The sequence below is a fragment of the Mytilus trossulus genome, chromosome 14 (genome assembly GCF_036588685.1).
Source record: "Mytilus trossulus isolate FHL-02 chromosome 14, PNRI_Mtr1.1.1.hap1, whole genome shotgun sequence".
In the NCBI taxonomy this organism is placed as follows: Eukaryota; Metazoa; Mollusca; class Bivalvia; order Mytilida; family Mytilidae; genus Mytilus; species Mytilus trossulus.
In genome coordinates, this window is record NC_086386.1 from 69,617,322 (window position 1) to 69,640,720 (window position 23,399).

Here is a 23,399-nt window from a genome sequence, read left to right on the forward strand (position 1 = left end):
GTTTGCTTTCGCAATTTTTTTGTTCTTCCCATGCCAAGCCATGTTACTGAGATATTGTGACACCAAATCTGTACAATTTTTAAACACCAGAGAAGAGCAGATGATTTTAACACTTTTGTGTAATCCAGCATTATATAAGATGCTTTTGTGTCTAATGTTATAGTGCAGTTTGAGCACTCAAAAACATATTCATTATGTCAACTGGTTGTGTTTGGTTGCTGTCTGCCATATTAAATGGATTTCCTTTTTTTTGTTTTTTGCTTAAATTTGTCTATTAGCTTTCTCTTTTGAAATTAAAAGAAAACAGTTCACAAATTAGGTGTGCTGGGCTTATTTTAATTAACCTTCATCAGAAACATACAAACAAAAATTTGACAGCAAATGATGTAGATACCATTATCTTGGGACTTAATAAGCCCATGTATAACGATCTTTAAATTAAGGCTTTTGCTTATTGTTGAAGACTTCAGGTGACCTGTACTTGTTTACATCAGTGCCCTATTATGCAGGGCTAGTAGTTGTCTCAATTGCAATCATTCCATGTATCCTTGCTTTTGTATCATTTAAAGACTTCAATTCTTAAATCATTTAAGTTAACACATTTTAATTTCAAAACATTCAACAGATATTTCCAAATAACAAATTTTGTAAACAACAGATATAATTAGTAACTGGTAATTATTTTACAGTCAATATGTTTTTATATTTATCAAGAGGCATCATAATCATGTTCATTAAATTCTTTCCTTGTCAGACTGTTACTGATCTCAAAACCAGTGAAAATTACAAGTAGCTTTTAGTTTCTAGTAGTGCTATTTTGATAAGATGTGTAATTTTTCGTCATTTCTTTTGATGTTCTGTCATAATCAGTCAGACTATTTCACCAAGATGTTTTCAAATTCTCCTAGTACTTCAAAGTGCTCTTTTTTCAATAATAATCTGAAATACACAAAATCAACAGGTTAGTAACTTCATAATGTACAAACTTTAACATGTCAGATTAATATGATTAAGAAAATGATGTGCAGCGCAGCCTTGTTATTTGACTGACCAGTTGGTGCATGTTTGGACACAATATTCAAGCATGATAGACTGTCTGTATTTGAATTTTGATCAGAATTATGAGAAAAAAAAATCCCCCTCCCCCAATTTTTTTCAACCCCCTTGAAATATTAGGTGTAATACCACCATTGATTTTCCCCTATTAGTCTTTGTTAAATTTGCACTTTTCAAAAAATTGTGCAGAATTTATCTTTGTTTCAAATAAAGAAATACTTGGCATGAGTAAAGTTTTATCCTGTCCAGTTCTATAGAAAAAGTTTCACATAACATTTCATTGCATATAAGAAAATAACCATCATTGGAAGATAACCAATCAAATTTCTCCCCTTATTCTATCTGTGTACAAGGTTTAGTAACCATGTAACCTCAAGATTACAAAATTTTCTATAGAAATCACAAATAAAAAATAATGGTGTTTTGAAATACCCAAGACATATGTTTATGACTCAGAAATAGTTTTACTGCAATAAAATGTATGATTAATTACCTACAACGGTCAAATTCAAGGGAATATTTTTTTAGACCTACTTTCGTATGCAACCGGATGTGACGTACCATGATTTGGTGGTATTACACCTAAAGAAGACCTTTTAGTTCAATAAACTGAATGTGACTTTTTCCCTTTGTAATACTGGTTATTTCAAGCATTTCTGTCAAGTTTTGTCATAATCAGTTCAATAGTTTGAGAAAAATCTAGTATATTGAAAGACGACATCTACAGCGATTCGAGCAAAATTTCTTCAACAAATCCAAACCAAGCCGCATCAAGATAGAATAGAGTGTGGACCAATAAATGATCAAATATCTATCTTATCTGCCTACAAAGAGTTGAAAATGATACACAAGATGATTTTAGGAAGATAAAATACCACTAATAAACCTCTTTGTCTTCTTTATAAGGTCTCTTTGGGTAAATTTATACCTCTCATTTCCTCACAATTTCAACTTTTCAGGCCAATAAATAATATATTGGGGTAAATTTCACTCATTTATGGTAGAAATGTTATAAGAAATGAGTAATTGAAGCATTTTAGCAGAATGAACAATTGATATAAAAGTTTACTGTCTGCATGGAGGTTTCAATTAGTCCTTACGTAAAAATTAAATTTACGCCGCGTTCCTAAGAGGGACATCAAAGGCTTCTCTTTTAGTGAATAACTTGTCGTTACAACATTTAAAATAATTTCATCTATTTATAACTATATATCTTTTTAAGTATTACCTATGAAAATGTTATATCATAGCAAAATATAAGAAATAAGGAGAAAAAGCACACACACCCTCCAAAAAAATAAAATATGCACTTAGTAAAGCTTGTTCTGTCAACTCAATATTCATGTGACAGTCCTTTTTCAAGACAATTTTCTCATTAAATGTGTTTTGGAGACTCAATCCACTCAGAATATTTCATTTTTTGTATTATTTCACTTAAAAAGCAAGAAATTTTAACACATGAGATTACTCACAAGGCCATAGGTGCATGTACAGCTTCCCATATTAGGTGTAATACCACCATTGATTTTCCCCTATTAGTCTTTGTTAAATTTGCACTTTTCAAAAAATTGTGCAGAATTTATCTTTGTTTCAAATAAAGAAATACTTGGCATGAGTAAAGTTTTATCCTGTCCAGTTCTATAGAAAAAGTTTCACATAACATTTCATTGCATATAAGAAAATAACCATCATTGGAAGATAACCAATCAAATTTCTCCCCTTATTCTATCTGTGTACAAGGTTTAGTAACCATGTAACCTCAAGATTACAAAATTTTCTATAGAAATCACAAATAAAAAATAATGGTGTTTTGAAATACCCAAGACATATGTTTATGACTCAGAAATAGTTTTACTGCAATAAAATGTATGATTAATTACCTACAACGGTCAAATTCAAGGGAATATTTTTTTAGACCTACTTTCGTATGCAACCGGATGTGACGTACCATGATTTGGTGGTATTACACCTTCAGTAATTACCCCAAAACTTAATCCCAGCCTTTGTGGTATGGTACTTTGCAGTACAATTTTAAAGAAATCCATACACCTAAACACAAAATATTGTCTGGAAATTAGAAAAATGATTGTTTTTGACCCCCTATTTCCTGAACGTTTGAGGCAATTACCCCTTTAAACAATTCCAGTCTACCCTTTGTGATATGGAACCTTGAAGAACAATTTCAGAGAGATTAGTACACTGGCACACAAGTTAATGTCTGGAAACTACAAAAATGCTTCTTTTTTGCCCCTAATTTCTAAACTGTTGGTACCATCACCCCAAAAATCAACCCAACCTTCCTTTTTGGTATTAAACCTTGTGTAAAATTTCATGGATATCCATTCGCTTAAACTATATAATTATCCGGAAACCATATGTGTCGACATACATCGCTAACAACAACATCATACCATAATATGACTCAATTGTATTCTTCGAACTTATAAAGATCAGGACGCTGTTAATTACTTTTTAATTGTTTAACATTTTACAATGGGGGGCTTTTATTTATAGCTTATTACAATATATATGGTAATTATTTTTGCTAAAGGCTGAAAGCAAACCACTGAACTGTCATTGTTCATAAAGATAGTTTTCATGGGCAATCTTAGCACATCTCTTCATTTTTACATGATGATCATTTTGAAAATCAGTCATTGTTATTTGTGGAAACCCTTCTTGGAATTTAGTGAAACTTGAATATATAAGCATAACCATTTTTATGATAAAAAATTTCAAAATATTTTCATTTCCTGTATCTACATGATCTAATTAATAAAGGATTTTAGTATTTTTGCAGTTAACATTAATCTGTAGCTTCTTTCTAGGGTTTAATATAAAACCAAGAGTGCACACGCTGAAATGTCTCGCCTTCTTTTGTAGTCCTTAAAATAAAGCTTTATTACAATTGAAACATAACCTTAACATTAACCAAAAAAACTAAAAATTGACCACTAAATCAAGAAAATGAGGCCAAGGACAGGCAAGGTGAGATGAACCATACAAGGCACACATCTATACAGCTAATAATTCTTCCATACAACTAATATATTTCCATACACCTAATATAGTTATTATAGCAGTAGACTTATTGCATATAGTATTAGATAAAAAGACAAAAACTCAAAAACTTAACTTTGACCACTGACCATGAAAATGAGGTCAAGGGCAGATGACACATACCAGCTAGAAATGTACACCTAACAATCATTGTTATTATTTCCATACACCAAATATATTAGACCTATTGCAAATAGTATATGAAAAACAGAAAAAAACCCACAAAAACTCAACTATAATCACTGAACCATGGAAATGAGGTCAAGGTCAGAAGACACCTGCCAGTTGGACATGTACACCTTACAGTCCTCCATACACCAAATATACTAGACATATTGCTTTTAGTATCTGAGATATGGACTTGACAGTCAAGTTGACCACCAAAACTTAACCTTGTTCACTGATCCATGAAAGGAGGTCGAGGTCAAGTGAAAACTGTATGACAGCCATGAGGACCTTGCAAGGTACTCACATACCAAATATAGTTATCCTATTACTTATAATAAGAGAGAATTTCACTTTACAAACCAGATGCTCCGCAGGGCACAGCTTTATAGGACCACAGAGGTTGAACCCTGAACAGTTGGGGCAAGTATGGACACAACATTTAAGCTTGATACAGCTCTGAATTTGGATTGTGATTAAATAGTTGACACAAGATAGGTTTCTGACACAGAATGAATGTGGTCTAAGAACTTACACTTAATAAACTGTTATCACAGAGATATGTATCCCTTTTTTGTAATTTTGATTATGCAATGTTGAAATTAAATAGCAATATTTTAACATGTAAGTTATGCAAATATTCATGTAATTTTGATTATGCAAAGTTGAAATTAAATAGCAATATTTTAACATGTAAGTTATGCAAATATTCATGTAATTTTGATAATGCAATGTTGAAATTAAATAGCAATATTTTAACATGTAAGTTATGCAAATATTCAAAGTCTATGAACAATGACTGAAGGTACATGGCTAAACAATCTCCATGGAATGAGATGTGCCAATGATAAATATAATACAACTGCATACCAATTACCATTGACTCATAATAAGTATCTCCCTTTAAACGAACCTAAACACAAACATTAACTTTTAAACTATGTAAAAGTTTCAAAGTCAATGAACCATGATCAGGGGTGGGGCTATATAATCTCCATGAAAACAACACTTTCAAATGACAATAAATTTGCATACCAAATATCATTGACTTAACATTAGCAGTTCATCTTAAACTGATATTATCACACACTAATACATGTAAACTAAGCAAAAGTTTTAAAGTCAAAAGACCATGACTGAGGGGGCAGGGCCAAATATTCTCCATGGAAATGAGATGTGCTAATGTTTATAAAACTGAACACCAATTAACATTGGCCTACCACTAATGGTTCCCCTTGAACTGACCTTATCACAAACTTATACATATGATTTTAATGATATCTAGTTTTATACAAGTATCTTCATTAACATTAACACCACTAAGGGTCAATTATAGATGGTCCCTCAAAATATGACGTCATAGAAAAAAACTGTTGATTGCACCCTAAATACACGGTAAGATTTGACATATATACAAGAACCCAAATAATTCATTTTTTGATGAAATCAAACAAAGTTTAAATTTGGACCCTTTGGCTTTGGACCCTCATTCCTTAACTGTTTGGGACCAAAACTCCCAAAATCAATAACAACCTTCCTTTTGTGGTCATAAACTTTGTGTTAAAATTTCATAGATTTCTATTCACTTATACTATTAAAGTTATTGTGCAAAAACCAAGAAAAATGCTTATTTGGGCCCTTTTTGGCCCCTAACTCCTAATCTGTTGGGACCAAAACTCCCAAAATCAATTTGAAACTTCCTTTTCTAGTCTTTAACCTTGTGTTAAAATTTCATAGGTTTCTATTTACTTCTACTAGTTATAGTGTGAAAACCAAATGTCTTCGGATGACAACGACAACGACGCCAACCTCATACCAATATACGACCAAAATTTTGAATTTTTGCAGTCGTATAAAAATCTTAACTTTTTTTCAAGTAGACACTCAACCATGAAAATTAGGTCAAGGACATTAGACATGTGACGGAGAGAAACTTGGTAACCTGAGGCATTTTGGTATATATTCAAAGTATGAAGCATCCAGGTCTTCATCCTTCTAAAATATAAAGCTTTTAAGAATTCAGCTAACTCCGCTGCTGGCCCCGAGAACATTATATATATGTCGAGCTTTCTGCAACAAAAGTTGCAGGCTCGACAATAAGATGATGTGGTATAATAGTCTATTTTCACATTATCAACTTTTGACTCGGATTCTATGTTTTTTCAACAGGTTTTAATACCTTCTCTGTGGTAAGACATCTTGGTACTCTGTCACTACAAACACCCGAAAGAAATAAATTCAAAAATATAAATGGTGCAATTTTGGCGGAAGGTTTACTGTTTTCTGATGATTTAGTCATGTATAGAAAACATAATGGCATATGGACCATAATTTGGTATTCGGCCTTTGGTTTCTTTTTGTATCCTTTTTTATAAATTCTAAAATTTTAACTTTTATTTTGTGGGTTGTGTTGGTGTTAGAATAGTATGAATGGAACAATTGAGTTTTTCGAGAAAAAATTAATACATTTTGATTCACCGTTTACGTGACATGAAACCAAACAGGAAACCAATCTTTATTTTCTTTATTTTGCACAATATAATTCAAAAGGCATAAATAAACACCATTACTAGTGTTACTTGCTTCATGTTAATATTTAAAATCTATTTTCAATGTTATATTAAAGTTTTTTTTAAACCCGACAGGAAACCATAAGAAACCGAAAGCATTTTTTTAGTTTTATTTTATTGCAAAATCTGCTTAAAATAATCTGAACAGTATACTTTTTCTTAAAATCCATCTTAAATGTAACAGTATTATAAAACTCCTAAATATGTGCTTGTTTTGAAAACAATTAGTACAATTTATTCAGAATTTTCCATATTTTCTCCATTAATACAGGATACCATAATCGTTGTATCTTGATGTTTAAGCAAAAAAAATGTATTTATATTTGGTTTTGATATTCCAGTTATATACAATTTATTCCAAATCATTGGCAATGTAACATTCTTTAAATCCAGTTAAGAAAAAAACTTTTAACTTGGAATTAAAATCTTTAAAATATGCACAATGTGATACTTGTGACCTGTACACCATCTACATGGTTTCCACATTTTAACCTACTTTAGTGGGCTAAAATCAATAAAGTACTTCCTTTCAAGTCATGCATGGTAAAAGTTTACTTCTCCTTTGACAAGTTTATTGCGTTTCTGATTGTGTTTGCAGAACATGAATAAAAAATATTAATTAAAAACTGTGACAGGATTCAAACTTTGTACATTCTAAGTGTAACGGTATATATTAACATGTATTTGTTATTAAATTATATTTATTCACCTAAAATATCCAGTAATATTTACTGCTGAAGTTAAATCAATCCAACGAGCATTGGTACAATGATAAGAGACGTAATTTCGATTGATTTTTCCAAGGACTCTTCACGTCATTATCGGGAAGCGAAGTGTGTTCTAACGTCTGTCAAATATGAAATCGATTTTGTCAAGTCATTGGGCATTTATTATCACACAGGATCGTATGTAACATTATGCACATAGGAAAAATAACAGACCACCGGCGCAATCTCTTTGACAATTGTATTTTCCTCTTTTAAACAAGACGAAACAAGTCTACAGATTATGTTTGCTAACATCCCGTTGGAAACAAAAACAATGTTTAGACCTAGTATTTCGTACATCCGGCCGTAATGGCGTTATCACATGTTAGTCACGTGTTTCACGTATGACCGGAAATGGTTAGAACTTAAGGACAAAAACAATTTTAATAAATAACTGGACTTCTATTTCGTGTGAAATGTAACGCATAACGACAACGTAATTTTCTTACTTAATTATTACGAAGATCAAAACAAGAATGTAAATCATCTTGGATTTACCTGTTTGAACATCTCGCGAGAGTTCATATTTGCATATTGTTTTTAAGAATTCTATTACAACAAAGCAGATTACATCATCTAAAAATTGCGTTACGAAATCGGACACACAAATCACGCCACTGTTCTTACATCTGCTACATAAATACTTTTAGTTCTCAGCATTTTCTTCTCACTATTCTTATTGGTCGATGTTCTTTGTTATTTGAAAGCAAAAGTTACGAATTTGCCGGTGACGATTATCTTTAAATCAGTCAGCGTTATGCTCTTCGGAAGCAATAAGTAACGCGAGAAACGACACAAAAATACGGTTGTAGAATCTTTGAAATTCGTATATTTTAATTTGTTTTCTAGGGAAGAGTAGCATACACTTGTATGTTGATAAAAATAATGGCATCTTTAGATGTAGTTGCAACTTTTCTTACAGTAATTCACATTTTATCACTTTTCTATAGTTATAGGAAACGGAGCCCAATAGCAAATTATGGTCCATATGCATTAAACAGTTAACTTCCCTCAAATTTGTTCCGATTAAAGTGGGTACATGTAAATAGGAAATTTGTCTATTGCCAATGACACAATATCCACCTTGAATGACATAGACATCAAATAACTGATACCATGGATACTGTGTCATACTTTCACAGATTTCTATGAAACTTTGCAGATGCTTTTATGATTGCATTTTTAGTTGTGCTAATGTTGATGGTATGTTTTAATATATTGTCCATTTGACTTCTATATATTTGCAGAAAAAAATTCTTAAAAATTAATTTTTAAAAATTATAATAATTTTTGTCTTGATCTGTGTTGATATATAATACATACGAACTCTTGACTATTAATTTCATAATTTTGGGTCAATAAATAAAAAAGTTTCCCATTAGGTCTCTATGTTAATTTTATTTTTTGAAGTGTTGATTACCTGATGGAGTAAGTATAAGTGGTGCAACGGCCTTCCAACCAAAACAAAAACAACATACAATGTACATGTGCTTTTAAAGTTTGTTTATTTGTACCATGTGACCCCGTACGAAATTATAAGGCGTATTACGCCTGGAAATAAGGCGTATTACGCCTGGAAATAAGGCGTAAACCAGGCGTAAGTGGTAGTTACGTGTCTAGATCCAAGCGTAAGGGAGCAGGAAACGTAAATTTGTAGTCCTTACGGGCGTAGAAAAAAGCAGTTAACCTGGCGTAAATTGAAATAAGCAAGGCGTAAGTTTTCTTACGGGTGTAAATTGAAATAAGCAAGGCGTAAATTTTCTTACGGGCGTAAATAAAAATACCCATAATGCTTTGTTTAAAGGATCATGGGAATTTTTTTCAAAATTTGGCTCTTTGGTTTTAGTTTTCAAGAGTTGGACACATGCTATGGCAGCTTCATATATTCAGGGATAATTTGCTTGTTTTGTGCTTTTTGGAAGAATCTAAAATTGGAAACACTGAATCAAATAAATTAATGAAAATTGTGAAATAAAAGGAAAGTAGTAGTACATGGTAAATAATAATAATGTGAGTATAATTAAGTATTAATTATGTTCTATCAGAATTTTTGAAATCCCAAAACCTTTATCCTTGAATTATAATAATAACATTAAAATCTTTTACTTGAAGTTAAACTGAAGTATTATCATTTATATTTTAGTTCAAAATACAATAATTTTCAAAAACAACTTAGTTAAAATGCTACTTAGATTTCAAGAAAAAATAATGGTCATAATTATTATTTAAACATAAACTTATTTGAGCCATTATGTCTGCATAATATGTATTTATTTCTATATTAGCTTCTTCAATGGTTAATATTTCAAGTATTTTGTCAAACAATAAGAAATAAAAACAACAGTACAGAAGTTTGTATCAAATACACAAAAGTACACAGCTAGGTTAATACACTGAACTAAAATATGTGTAGTATTATGTAAGGATATTACGCCTGGTTTATTTATTGACCAGGCGTACTCATTTGCATATTACGCCTATTTTTTTGTGAACCAGGCGTACTCATTTAAATATTACGCCTTATTTTACGCCTGGTTTACGCCTAATTTACGCCTGGTTGACGCCTGGTTGACGCCTGGACATGCATTTTGTAAACACTGCAATGCCGCCAGGATAAAGTATGATTTTTACGCCTGGTTTCCGTGTCATATACGGGCGTCACAGTTCGTACAGGACTTTACCAATTTAAATATTAAAGGACACCAATGAAATTAATCATCACTTCAGATTATTGTTTTTATATTATTATATAAGTTGATTATTAACTATACACAAACTTTTCATGCTTTTAGCATGGTGAGTTACATAAAAAGACAAAGAGGCTCTGAAAAGTGTTATTAAAAAACAGACTAAAGTTAATATACATTAAGGTATTCATTAATGTGCAAAATGCACATCGCACATCTAGGAAGCAATCACATGACATGAAATCTTATTTTGTTTGTTGGTCAGTACAGGTCTTCTTTATATTCAAATATACAAAGTCACATGGTACAAATAAACAAACTTTAAAAGCACATGTATGTTGTTTTTGTTTTGGTTGGAAGGCCGTTACACCACTTGTACTTACTCCATCAGGTAATCAACACTTCAAAAAATAAAATTAACATAGAGACCTAACGGGAAACTTTTTTATTTATCGACAAAAAATTATGAAATTAATAGTCAGAGTTCGTACGTATCATATATTAATATACATCAAGAAAAAAATTATTAATTTTTAAAAATGAATTTTTAAGATTTTTTTTCTGCAAATATATAGAAGTCAAATGGACAATACATGTACTGCCCACTTTAAACAAATTTTATTGTTTCACATACAGTTATTACCATCTTACCCAATACATCGTTGATGCATACTCGAGGTACATGTATTAATACAAATATAAACATTACTTTAAATTTATGTTTACCTTCATTTGATATCCTTAATCTTCAGTCAAACTTTTCGACTCCTCAACCATTTTTTTGTCAACAGAGGAAATTTACCTCCTTTATCTACAATAAAATCCTAATTAAAACTAGACCGTACAAAAAACTCTGTGGCTAATTTATTAAATAATTAGGAGTTGACTGACAATTTCAACCATTCATGATACTTATTTGATGATCTTTTCTTGTTCATCATTTTTGCGACTTAAACTAAAATTTCTCTCCATCTATATGTTATTTGTTTAGATGACATCAAGTGATGGCTATAATCATTCATTTATAGGTCTAGGTTAGCTTTTAAGGGCATACAATACAGTTACAGAGGAGGTAGTGACGTTGCTAAAGCAAAATGTTATTTTCGCGACATCAAACTTTAACATACCAGAGAAAAATGCATTTTTCGACTGATTTTTATCATTCAAACTGAATTTATTTGAAAACGAGTTCATGGAACCCCATTTTTCAAAACAGCAATTTGTTTGACTTTCAATTTGCAGGGAGATTATGTGACCCAAATTTTATAAAACTGTAAATAAAGGATTTTTTTTAATTTTGATAAACATAAAGCCAAAATTGACATATTTTTCCTCAATTCATGAACATTTGACAGATACGAGTTATTTCGGAATAAAAAATGCATAATTTTTTAGGATACTTATAAAATACAGAAATTACCGATTATTTAAAGTCATAAGAAACCTCAAATTAAAAAAAAATATGCATATGTTTTTTATAACTAAATGGTTAGTTTTCATTAAACAACTTATGTACATATACTTTTTTCTGATGAAAATTCTTTAATTTGTCCACATTTAGAAGAAGAGTACTTTTTTTAATTGCTTGCTGCCAGCAAGCAATTTGCCGACATATTTTCAGTATGCATAGTGACCCGAGCGTAACCCTCCTCGTAAAAATCTGGTGACCACAATACGCATGGATCTGTCATTGAAATAAACAAATATCTGATTATACATGTTAAACACGTGCTCAATACCCATGCTTTTTGTGATTTGTTTACTATAAGGTGACAATCTGTTAAACTCGGCTTCAAATCACGGCATTTAATGAGCAGCCATATTTGTTCAATCATAACAAACAGAAAGAGAAAAAAATTGGCGATTCTATGATATATTTGCGAAAATAATGATAAAATCCTGCACATAGGACTAAGTTTATGAATGTATACATCCATTGGTTCAAGAATTGGACAAACATTATTTTTCACCACTCACTCGTTTCATATGACTTTAACAAAAAACAATTTGTGTTTATCTTTTTTAACAAAAAAAATATGTCTTTTTTTAGAAAGAAGAAAATACGGCCACATATCTGAATTTTGAGTAAATATACAAAATTTCGACCTCATTTTTCTCAAAAAGTAGCACATGAAGGTATATTTTTTATTACATATTTGATTTAATCAGGTAAAAAATAGCCTATATGCAAATTTTCACGAACTTGTAAATACAGGATCAAAACTGTACGGTATGCCCTTAAGAGAAATTCAGGCCATTGTGTAAGGACAAGGATAAAATATTGATTATTAGAACATGCTTTCAGTAACTGCTATAAATCTCAGATGTGTATTTCATGAGTTTTTGTTTTAGGATTTTTTATTGTGCTTTGACTTTGTATTGATCTTAGAATTAAGCCCTTTTCAAATGATTTTTATAGTTTGCTAGTTGAAATGTTGCACCACTGTCATAGGTTAGAAGGAGGGTTTCGTGCCAGCAACCATTTTTAATGTTTTACAAACTCCATGTGTCTGTCTCAATTCAGGAGCTTGTCATTCAGTAGTTTGTTGCTGTATATCATAACAGTTTATCGTTCAATGTTTTGTTAATAAATCAGGCCCTAAGTTGTTCATTGGTAATTTCAAGTCCTTGACGTTGTATAGCTCATTGTTGAAGGATGTACAGTTACCTATGGTTGTTAATTTTTGTCTCACTGGTCTCTCATGGAGAGTTGTTTCATTTACAATCATACCACATCTTCTTATTTTTACAAAACATTTAAATAAGTATACTTCACCTTAGAAGCTGCAAACAAACTGGTACAGTCCAAGTTCCTTTTCTCTTTGTTTCTTCCAACATCATTTGTATGAATGTATCTGCAACATCTACAAGGAAAAATTGTTTCTGTAAAAATGATAAACGTACTTAAATCTTGTACTTAATAAAAAAAAATGGGGTCACCGTTCACAACCTGCCTTTGAAAGAAGCATACATTTTTGTAAAAGTACCTTTTTTCTGCTGAACTAATAGCAGAAATAGAGGTAATACCGAAATAAGAGAACTTAATTACAGAAATCGCTCAAATTTTACAATAGTTAAGTTTAAGAACAGCTTAATTGAAAATAATAATAAAAATAAAGGTCACAGATGAGTTCCAAAAATGGCATTTTTATACCAAAGGGAGATAATTTTGAGCAATTTTAATGATGATCTACATTTTACAATTCATCAAAGGCCATCAAAAATTGATTTTTTTAAATTATTTTTGTACCATATGATAAAGTAACAACTACTTAAGGTAACAAATAAAAGGATCGGAATAGGTAAGGTTCTGATTTTGGCCTCAAATTTCAAATTCATCTTACGAAAGATTTTGGACACTTTTTAAACTCTTAACTGTCTATTTCAATTGATTCAATTAGTTAATGTGAAAGATTTTGACTGACTTAGTCATTAAAAACGCTCAGATTCAAGCTTTCGTATGAAAAATCTATTGAATTTGCCAAAAAATGTAACTTTTCTGATGTTTTTTTGTCAAAAAATGAAAGTGGCCGCATCTGTGTTCATCCTCAACCTTTACATGTATATATATATTATGTATTATCATTAAATACAATTAAAGAACCTTAGTGAGCACACTCACATACCCCACGTCCCCACATTGTCATTGGAGAAATTAAATTAGTGTAAGAAAAAAAATTGTATAAGAAAAATTAATTTCCTGCCAATATGCACATCTAAATAGTATGTCCTTATTATCTACAAAATTTCATGAAATTCTGTCATTGTCTGTTGTGTGGTTTCAGAGGAGTTGAGATGACAAACTGTTGCAGAAGTACATTGAAGCAAATAAGTACAAAGGGGCGTAACTCCTAGAAAAAAAATTGAATCACAATTTCCCGTCGATATGCAGAACTACATCGTATGTCCTTATTATCTGAAAAGGTTTCGTGAAATTCTGTTGTGTGGTTTGAGAGGAGTTGCCATAACAAACTGTTGCAGTAGAACATTGAAGTAAATAAGTTCAAAGGGGCGTAACTCCTAGGAAAAAAATTGAATCGCAATTTCCCGTTGATATGCACAACTACATAGTATGTCCTTATTTTCTGAAAAGGTTTCATGAAATTTTGTTACAAAGTGTGGTTTGAGAGTAGATGAGATGACAAACTGTTGCAGTAGTACATTAAAGTAAATAAGTTCAAAGGGGCGTAACTCCTAGAAAAAAAATTGAATCGCAATTTCCCGTCAATATGCACAACTACATAGTATGTCCTTATTATCTGAAAAGGTTTCATGAAATTCTGATGCATGGTTTGAAAGGAGTTGTGATGACAAGAAACAGGACTGACGGATGGACGAACAGGTCAAAAATATACCCTCCGCAACTCGTTGCATGGGGTATAATTAACATTTCAATATTATATATGAACACGAATAATTACAATATCATAATGTAAGGGGGAAATTTACACTTTCATTTAAGACAGAAACCGTCTAAAATTTACCAAAAAATCTAAAATTTTGAAGATTTCAGTAATTTAGCATAACTTAATGATGCTAGTACCTGATATATGCATTGTATTGTCAAAAACATCCTATATTTATTTAGCAGAAGCATGCTACTTTCCAATAAATAGCGTAAGGATTACATTTTCACAATTTTGTAAAACTGCTATATTTTGGGGCCAAAAAGGGGTCTTACTGAATCTACTCCTTTGTAATGAAAAAATAAATGTTTATTTTTCTCTTAAATTTTTATACATGTACCCTCGAGCCTCCTTATTGTAACTTATAGTAGTTTCTGGTTTTATCATTGTTGAAGGCCATACAGTGACCTAAAGTTGTTAATTTCTAATGTAATTGTGTCTATTGTGCGCATTTTAAATGCATAAATTGTTTTATACATGTATATTATTTTTAAACTTCTCTGTAACCTTTGTACTTGCATGGTTTTATGAGAATAAACTATCTTATCTTATCTAGAGACTAGATTTGTCTCATTGGCAATCATACAGTATACCATATTTTCTTTTAAATTTGTTGACTTAATATTCTGAATATTTCAACACCTATTCACATATCTTTAAACTAGAAATCAATGGTGGATCTAGAAATTTTCATAAGAGGGGGCCCTTTTACTGCCTAAGAGGGAGTCCCTACTCGAGTCATTCCCTATACAATCAACTAAATTTTTCTAACAAAAGGTGTTGTCAGACCGGGCCCCCTGATTCTGCCTATCTAGAAACATAATAGTGAGTTGTCTCATTGGCAATCATACAGTGTACCACATTTTCCTTTTAATTTGTTGACTTAATATTCTGAATATTTCAACACCTATTCACATATCTTTAAACTAGAAAACAATGGCGGATCTAGAAATTTTCATAAGAGGGGGCCCAAAGACTGCCTAAGAGGGGGTCCCCACTTCAGTCTTTTCCCCTAACATTATGATATTGTAAAGTCAATTGTAAAATACTGGTATAGATTTAAAAATCTTACAACTGAATTCAGTCTATTGAAAGATGCTTATAAATGCAGCCAAGAGCTTCACAAATCTAACATAACTTCTTCTGCCAGTTCTCATTTGCTAGTAGAAAAAGTTTTTGAAATTAAACAAGAAGTAAAACATTTCGGACAATATAAATTTTTGAACATATCTAGCAAAATAATTCACACTAAATATATTAGAAATTGGTATGCTAGCCAAAATAAAGCTTCTGATAGAAAACTGTATAATAATGTGAAATTTAAGCTACAGTCATGCTTCAATGATTCCCTATATATAAACAGTGGCAGATCCAAAAATTTTCATAAGTGGGGCCCACTGACTGACCTAAGAGGGGGCCGCTCCAGTCACGCTTCAGTGATTTCCTGTATAAGCAACCAAATTTTTCCAAAAAACTAGAGGCTCTAAAGAGCCTGTGTCGCTCACCTTGGTCTATGTAAATATTAAACAAAGGACGCAGATTGATTCATGACAAAATTGTGTTTTGGTGATGCTGATGTGTTTGAACATCTTAATTTACTGAACATTCTAGCTGCTTACAATTATCTCTATCTATAATTAACTTGGCCCAGTATTTTCAGAGGAACAGATTTTTGTAAAACATTACTAAGTTTTACGAAAAATGGTTAAAAATTGACTATAAAGGGCAATAACTCCTAAATGGGTCAACTGACCATTTCAGTCATGTTGACTTATTTGTAAATCTTACTTTGCTGAACATTATTGCTGTTTACAGTTTATCTCTATCTATAATAATATTCAAGATAATAACCAAAAACAGCAAAATTTCCTTAAAATTACTAATTCAGGGGCAGCAACCAAACAATGGGTTGTCCGATTCATCTGAAAATTTCAAGGCAGATAGATCTTTACCTGATGAACAATTTAACACCATGTAAGATTGCTCTAAATGCTTTGATTTTTGAGTTATACGCCAAAAACTGCATTTTACCCCTATGTTCTATTTTTAGCCATTGCGGCCATCTTGGTTGGTTGGGCGGGTCACTGGACACAATTTTTAAACTAGATACCCCAATGATGATTGTGGCCAAGTTTGGTTTAATTTGGCCCAGCAGTTTCAGAGGAGAAGATTTTTGTAAAACATAACTAAGATTTACGAAAAATTGTAAAAAATTGACTATAAAGGGCAATAACTCCTAAACGGGTCAACTGACCATTTCAGTCATGTTGACTTATTTGTAAATCTTACTTTGCTGAACACTATTGCTGTTTACAGTTTATCTCTATCTATAATAATATTCAAGATAATAACCAAAAAACAGCAAAATTTCCTTAAAATTACTAATTCAGGGGCAGCAACCCAACAATGGGTTGTCTGATTCATCTGAAAATTTCAAGGCAGATAGATCTTGACCTGATTAACAATTTTACCCCATGTCAGATTTGCTCTAAATGCTTTGTTTTTTTTGAGTTATAAGCCAAGGATCCGACTATGCATTGGGAACATGTGTACATGTATTAAATATACTGGTCCCAGCTGACACCTTATATATGTATAGGAAGTGCCCCCTCCCGAGATTCCTGTTTATTCAATTCAATTCAATATTTTATTGGAAAGAGCTCAATAGAGACGTGATCCAAATACAGATAATTAATAATATTAAAACAACACACAAATGAAATAAAGATTCATGGAACAAGTCAAGCCAATTCTATGTATACAAATACATTATAAACTGATATTGATACCATAGACTTATATTTCAGTATTATTCTAGATTTTCATATATTTACTTAAAACACACAATATAAGATATTTATATATATATATATGTATATGGACAAACTACTGTCAAGGATTATTATCTGATGAAACGGTATGGTGGTCTCTCAAATCAAGAGCTTCTTCAATATACATGTACATACAAATAGATTTTAATTCCTTTTCCGACATAGGATTTAACATTTTGGTAAGATTTTCATCCAAATTATTTAAATTTATATCATTAATTTTATATTTAGATCTAATTTTGTTATATTGCAGACATTCAATCAAGAAATGAATCTCATTTTCAATTTTTCCTGTGCAAAATCTCTCATTAGATGGTATTTTTGGTCTTGCATACCTCCCAGTTTCTATTGCTAATGAGTGTGCATTATTCTTATTATTAATTAAGTGAGTTTTTTTCAATTAACCCTTTCCTCCATTGAATTTTTTTTTTTTGCATACTTGATTCACATAGGATTTTTTTGATAAAATGCTGAACATATGCTTTAAAGTATTAAGGCATTGCGAAAAACAACTATTTCATCAAATAAATTTTAGTCGGATATATATATATTCCTATGATATTCCTTTTCATAATGGATACCAATTTTATTAAGTCAACTGCAGACACTTTGTAGTCAAAGTGTTTCAACTGAGGTACTACAAAGGCGTCATTATTGAGTAAGGGCGGTGGCGTCAAAAGGCGTCATTATGGAGGAAAGGGTTAAAGGTATTTAGGAATATTAAAATTTAAATATTCTTGTTGTTTAAATTTTACTAAAAAATAAAAGTTTACCACAGTGTCCATCTTTTATTTTAGAAAGTTAAAATATAATTTTATTTTTGTAGAAATCTTCTAGTTTCTGTTTGAAATTACTATTACAATGCTTTTTAAAGGGTATTGCAATATATTTCATTAATTCAGATAGTTTATAAGACCATGAATTTTCTCTATTTGTGAGAGTTTTGTCCACTTCAAAAGGCTTAAGCAGCCTTGAAAATTTCATGCGGACCACCAGACTGTTCACCAATATTTAATGATTGAGACGCTCATAATATTTACACATAAGTTGATAACATTTAATGCGAATGGGTAAAGTGCCTAATTCACACCGCACTGCTAGATTGGAAGACTTTCCATGAACCACAAGTATGTTTTTAAATATGGAGTTTTGTGTTTTGTCTAATGTACTTTTGTCTGTAAATGCTTCAAAATTTGGTTTGAATTCTGATAACCATACTTCTGATCCATAAGTTAAAATAGGAGTTATCATTGAATTAAAAAGCTGGAGCCAAGTCTTAACAGACAAATTTTCACTATATATGTATGGTAGTTTTGACTTCAATGCAAAATATGCTGTTTTAGCTTTATCTGAGAGGCTTGACACTACTTGTATAAATTTTCCAGAGCTATGAAAATCAACTCCTAAGTATTTATAACAATCAACAATTTCAATTGCATTAGAACTGTAATAAAAGTAAACGTTTTTTTAATTTACTTTTAGTTTTAGAGAAAATTATAATTTTTGTTTTCTTAAGGTTCAAGTCCAGTTTCCATTCAGTACTATGTTTTTGTAAAGAATCAAGAGAGTTCTGGAGACCATCTGCATATTCCGATATCAATAATAAATCATCAGCATACAATAAATGGTTCACTTTTTGACCATTTAAATTTACTGCACTAGTTATTTTTCTATGTCATCAACAAATATATTACTGTAAATTCAGAAATTATTGCGTGCATTTATTATTGCGATTTTGTCATTTTAGACTTAAATGCGATTTTAATTAAAATGATTTTGAGAAAAATCCTGTTTAATTCATATCAATGATTTTAAAATGCGAGTTAAAATTATTGCGTTTACAAGTCTGTCGCATATAATCAAAACCTCGCAATAATTTCTGAATTTACAGTAAATAAAGTTGGACTTAAACTGTCACCTCGTTTGACACCCTGATTATCAAGAAAAGGCTTGGTAAACATATTTTGATATTTACATGAATATAAGGTATTAGAGTACATGTCATGCAGTATATATTATAAAATTTGCCTTGTATTTCTTTATTTTGTAATTTTAAGAACAGAGCTGATCTCCAGACACTGTCAAAAGCCCTTTTAAAATCTACAAAACACACATATAGTTTCTTTTTACATTTAAACAAATATTTGTTTATTATTGTTTTTAAAATAAAGACATGATCTACAGTTCTGTAATTTTTTTCTAAAACCACCTTGATTTGAAAAAAATAAATTATGTGTTTCAAGAAAATCACTAAGTCGTTTTTGTAAAATGGATGTAAAGACTTTACCAAGACAGCTTGTTATGCTTATTAGATAGTAAGGAAAAACTCCTTAAAAAGTTTAGCAAAGATCCAATTGTTAGGACATCTTATTTTTCACTATTAAAATTGTACAGAAAAACTAGAAAACAGAAATTAAAGGAATTTAGACGAAGTATAATGGATGAACTTGACAACCTTCATGAAAATAACCCTAATAAATACTGGAGTTTACTAAAGGATTTATCAAAAGATACAAAGAAATCTACATCTCCAGACTTTCCATGTAATACATGGTTTGACTATTTTAAAGAGCTAAATACATTTGTAAAAGCAAAATTAATGCAACCGATAACAATTTTATTAATCGATTTATGCAATTGGAAAAGGAAAAAATATTCTCAGAACTTGACTTCCAAATTAGTGATAAAGAAATAATTACAGCTATATACACATTAAAAAATAAGAAGTCAAGTGGCTTTGACATGATCCTAAATGAAATGCTAAAATGTAGCCAGTCATTTCTATTAACAAGTTTTAAAAAAATATTTAATCATATTCTTTTAACTGGCTCCTTCCCTACTATGTGGGCAAAAGGATTTATAGTGCCAATATTCAAAAGTGGTTCTACTGATGACCCCTCAAATTATAGGGGTATAAACATTGGAAGTGCACTAGGAAAACTATTTGCAAAAATATTAAACATAAGGCTAGAGAATTTTTTATCAAAGAGAAATATAATATGTAAAGAACAGATTGGTTTTTGCAAGAAAAAAAGAACAAGTGACCATATGTTTGTTCTCAAAACATTAATAGAAAAATATACTCAAATGGGCCCTAAACTTCTCTTTTCTTGTTTTGTCGATTTCAAAAAGGCATTTGATACAGTTTGGCATATATGGGTCTCTTCTATAAACTAAGACAATATGGCATCAGTGATTTATATTATAATGTTATCAAAAGCATGTATTAAAAGACTGAGTTGAATGTGAGAATGAGCAAATCTCACATGACAGACTCCTTCTCATCTAATATAGGGGTTCGCCAAGGGGATAATCTCAGCCCTAATCTTTTTAAATTATTCATTAATGACCTCCCTGAAATATTTGATAAAACTTGTGACCCAGTTCAACTTGATTCAATTCAGTTGAACTGCTTATTATATGCTGATGATGTAGTTTTGCTGTCTGAAACTGCAGAAGGCTTACACAATAGTTTAGATAAATTGTGTCTGTACTGTAATAAACGGGGATTAGAAATTAACCTTAAAAAAACAAAAAGTTTGGTTTTCAACTGTACAGGAAAAATAAATCATTCATCTTTTAAATTAAATAATTGTCCTATTGACAAAGCTAGACAGTATACATATTTAGGAATAAACTTTAGTGCCTCTGGAAGCTTTACAAAGGCTAAACATGATCTATATAAAAGAGGACTAAAAGCTCTTTTTAAAATTTATAAAATATTTAAAGGTCATAAACCCAAAATTAAAACTTTACTTCATATATTTGACCACACAGTTAAACCAATTTTAACTTATGGAAGTGAAATTTGGGGTGCTTTAGATTCAAAAAAGTTAACTGAAAAAGGAGATTGTTATTTAGAAAAATTATGTAAAGAACTGCAAATTGAATCAATTCATTCTAAAATATGTAAATTTTCACTGGGAGTAGGAAAGAGAAGCACAAATATGGCAGTGATAGGTGAGCTTGGGAGATATCCTTTACGTACTTATAACGTTTAACAAGTACAGAGGACCAATTATTGTCTGAAGCTCTCCTTGTATCAAAATCCTTATCAAACCATAGTAAGAAAAGTTGGTTTAATTCTATAAATTCATTAGCAAAATATTAAGACATAGATTTATCACAAGTTTTTAATATGAAATCAAACTTGAAAAGATTTATTTTAAACAAACTTAAATTAAAGTATAATAAGTTGTGGTATTCATCTTTAAACGATGACAGAAAAAATATGTCATTTGGAAATAAACTTAGAACATACAGACTTTTTAAGAGAAATATATATTTTGAACCTGATTTGGCTATAGGTAATAGGAATCTGAGAATTCAGATGACAAAATTCAGAATTAATAATCATGATTTAGAAATAGAGAGAGGCAGATACAGGGGACTTCAGGCAATGGATAGAATTTGTAATCTTTGTAAAAAAGAAGTGGAAGATGAACTCCATTTTTTACTTAAATGTTCAATAAATCATCTTTGGAAAATGAGAGAGTTTCCATTATTTCCAACATAGTTAAAAGTTACAAAAACTTTCACAATTTAGACTATCATATCACAATTTATTTGGCTAATGTCCAATGAAGATAGTCACATTTTTAATCAAGTAAGCAATTTAATTAATAATTTAAATGTTGTTCGAAAACAACTATTAGAAACTTAGTGTACTTATATATTTTACTGTAAAAAGACAGAGGCATAATTTAGAAATTTAGATATTTATAAAGCTTCTCATTTTAAATGTAGGATCATAAAAACACCAGGGGAAAACCCAGAATATCTAAATTTAGTTTCCTATATTCATTTTTTTTTTTTAGGATCACTGTATTTGTCAAGTTGAAACATGATACATTTTATGAATGCACATTAGTGATCATTAGTGTGTCTTTCTTGTCTTTTCATTGTAAGTATCTTATTAAAAAGTTTGGTCAAAAGTAAAACTAGAGTGTTTGACCACACCTTTAGAAATTCATTAATTATCAAATCAGGACCTCCAGATTTTCCCTTTTTTAACTTCTTAATACAGTCTTTGATTTCTTGCGTGTAATAGGGACATTAAGGGATGTATTAGAAAAGTTGTGATTTTTGTTCTCTATATTTTGATTTGTATCAGTTGTATCATTATTACTAGGATGAAATTTGAAAAAAAGGCAGGACAAAATTTTTCATCCTAGCCTCCCCATAAAAATCAAATGGTAGCTCCATTTAGCTACCATTTGATTTTTAGGGGGGGGGGGCTAGGATGTAAATTTTGTCCTGCCTTTTTATTTTTCACTGTGTTCGGTCCTGCCAGAGACATATAATACATTGTATTATATGTCTCTGATCCTGCCTTTTTTTTTTTTAGTTTATCCTGACTTTTTTACCAAAATTGTCTTATTTCCGTTAAAAGAAACTGTTTGTTTTTGCAGCTCAAAAGTTTATTAGGCCTAGTCACAAATCAAATGGAAAAAAATTATCTGGCCATAATCGGCGAACATTTCAACAAACTTTCCCATATTAATTCAAATAATTTACATTCTTAACATGACGGCTAAATATTATATATCAGGCCGAACGTTCCCGGAATCTTCCTTTGAGACCCCCCCCCCCCCCTTTTTCCAAACGGGTATATTTTAATGCGTGTTTCCTTAATGGCAGTTTTGAAAGAGAAATAATAGTAAGTGACTTTTTACCGAGAAAATTTAAGTTTTATGCATTTTACGTTTCAGATCTTATCAACACATCTTCATCTTCATCCTCAAGTTTCGTTTGCTCTGCCTTTACGGTCTCCTTTCGTACAGAAAAGTTAGCGCATATTACTACACGAATATTTATTATTAAAGTCGCAACGTCCCTAGAAAGATCAATAAAATAC

General features: G+C 30.7%; 1 protein-coding gene and 1 long non-coding RNA gene across 2 annotated transcripts in view; one reads left to right on the forward strand and one right to left on the reverse strand.

Moving 5' to 3' along the window:
* The window catches only part of LOC134698022 (BTB/POZ domain-containing protein 6-like), a 44,521-nt gene that overhangs the window by 8,168 nt on the left and 12,954 nt on the right, over nt 1–23,399 (forward strand). The gene's annotated exons all lie outside the window — the stretch shown is intronic.
* On the reverse strand, nt 448–23,333 carry LOC134696275 (uncharacterized). The gene is made up of 4 exons (XR_010102923.1): nt 23,218–23,333; nt 13,082–13,169; nt 11,032–11,116; nt 448–939 (listed from the first exon to the last, which is right to left on the reverse strand). It is a non-coding gene; the product is annotated as an uncharacterized LOC134696275 (long non-coding RNA).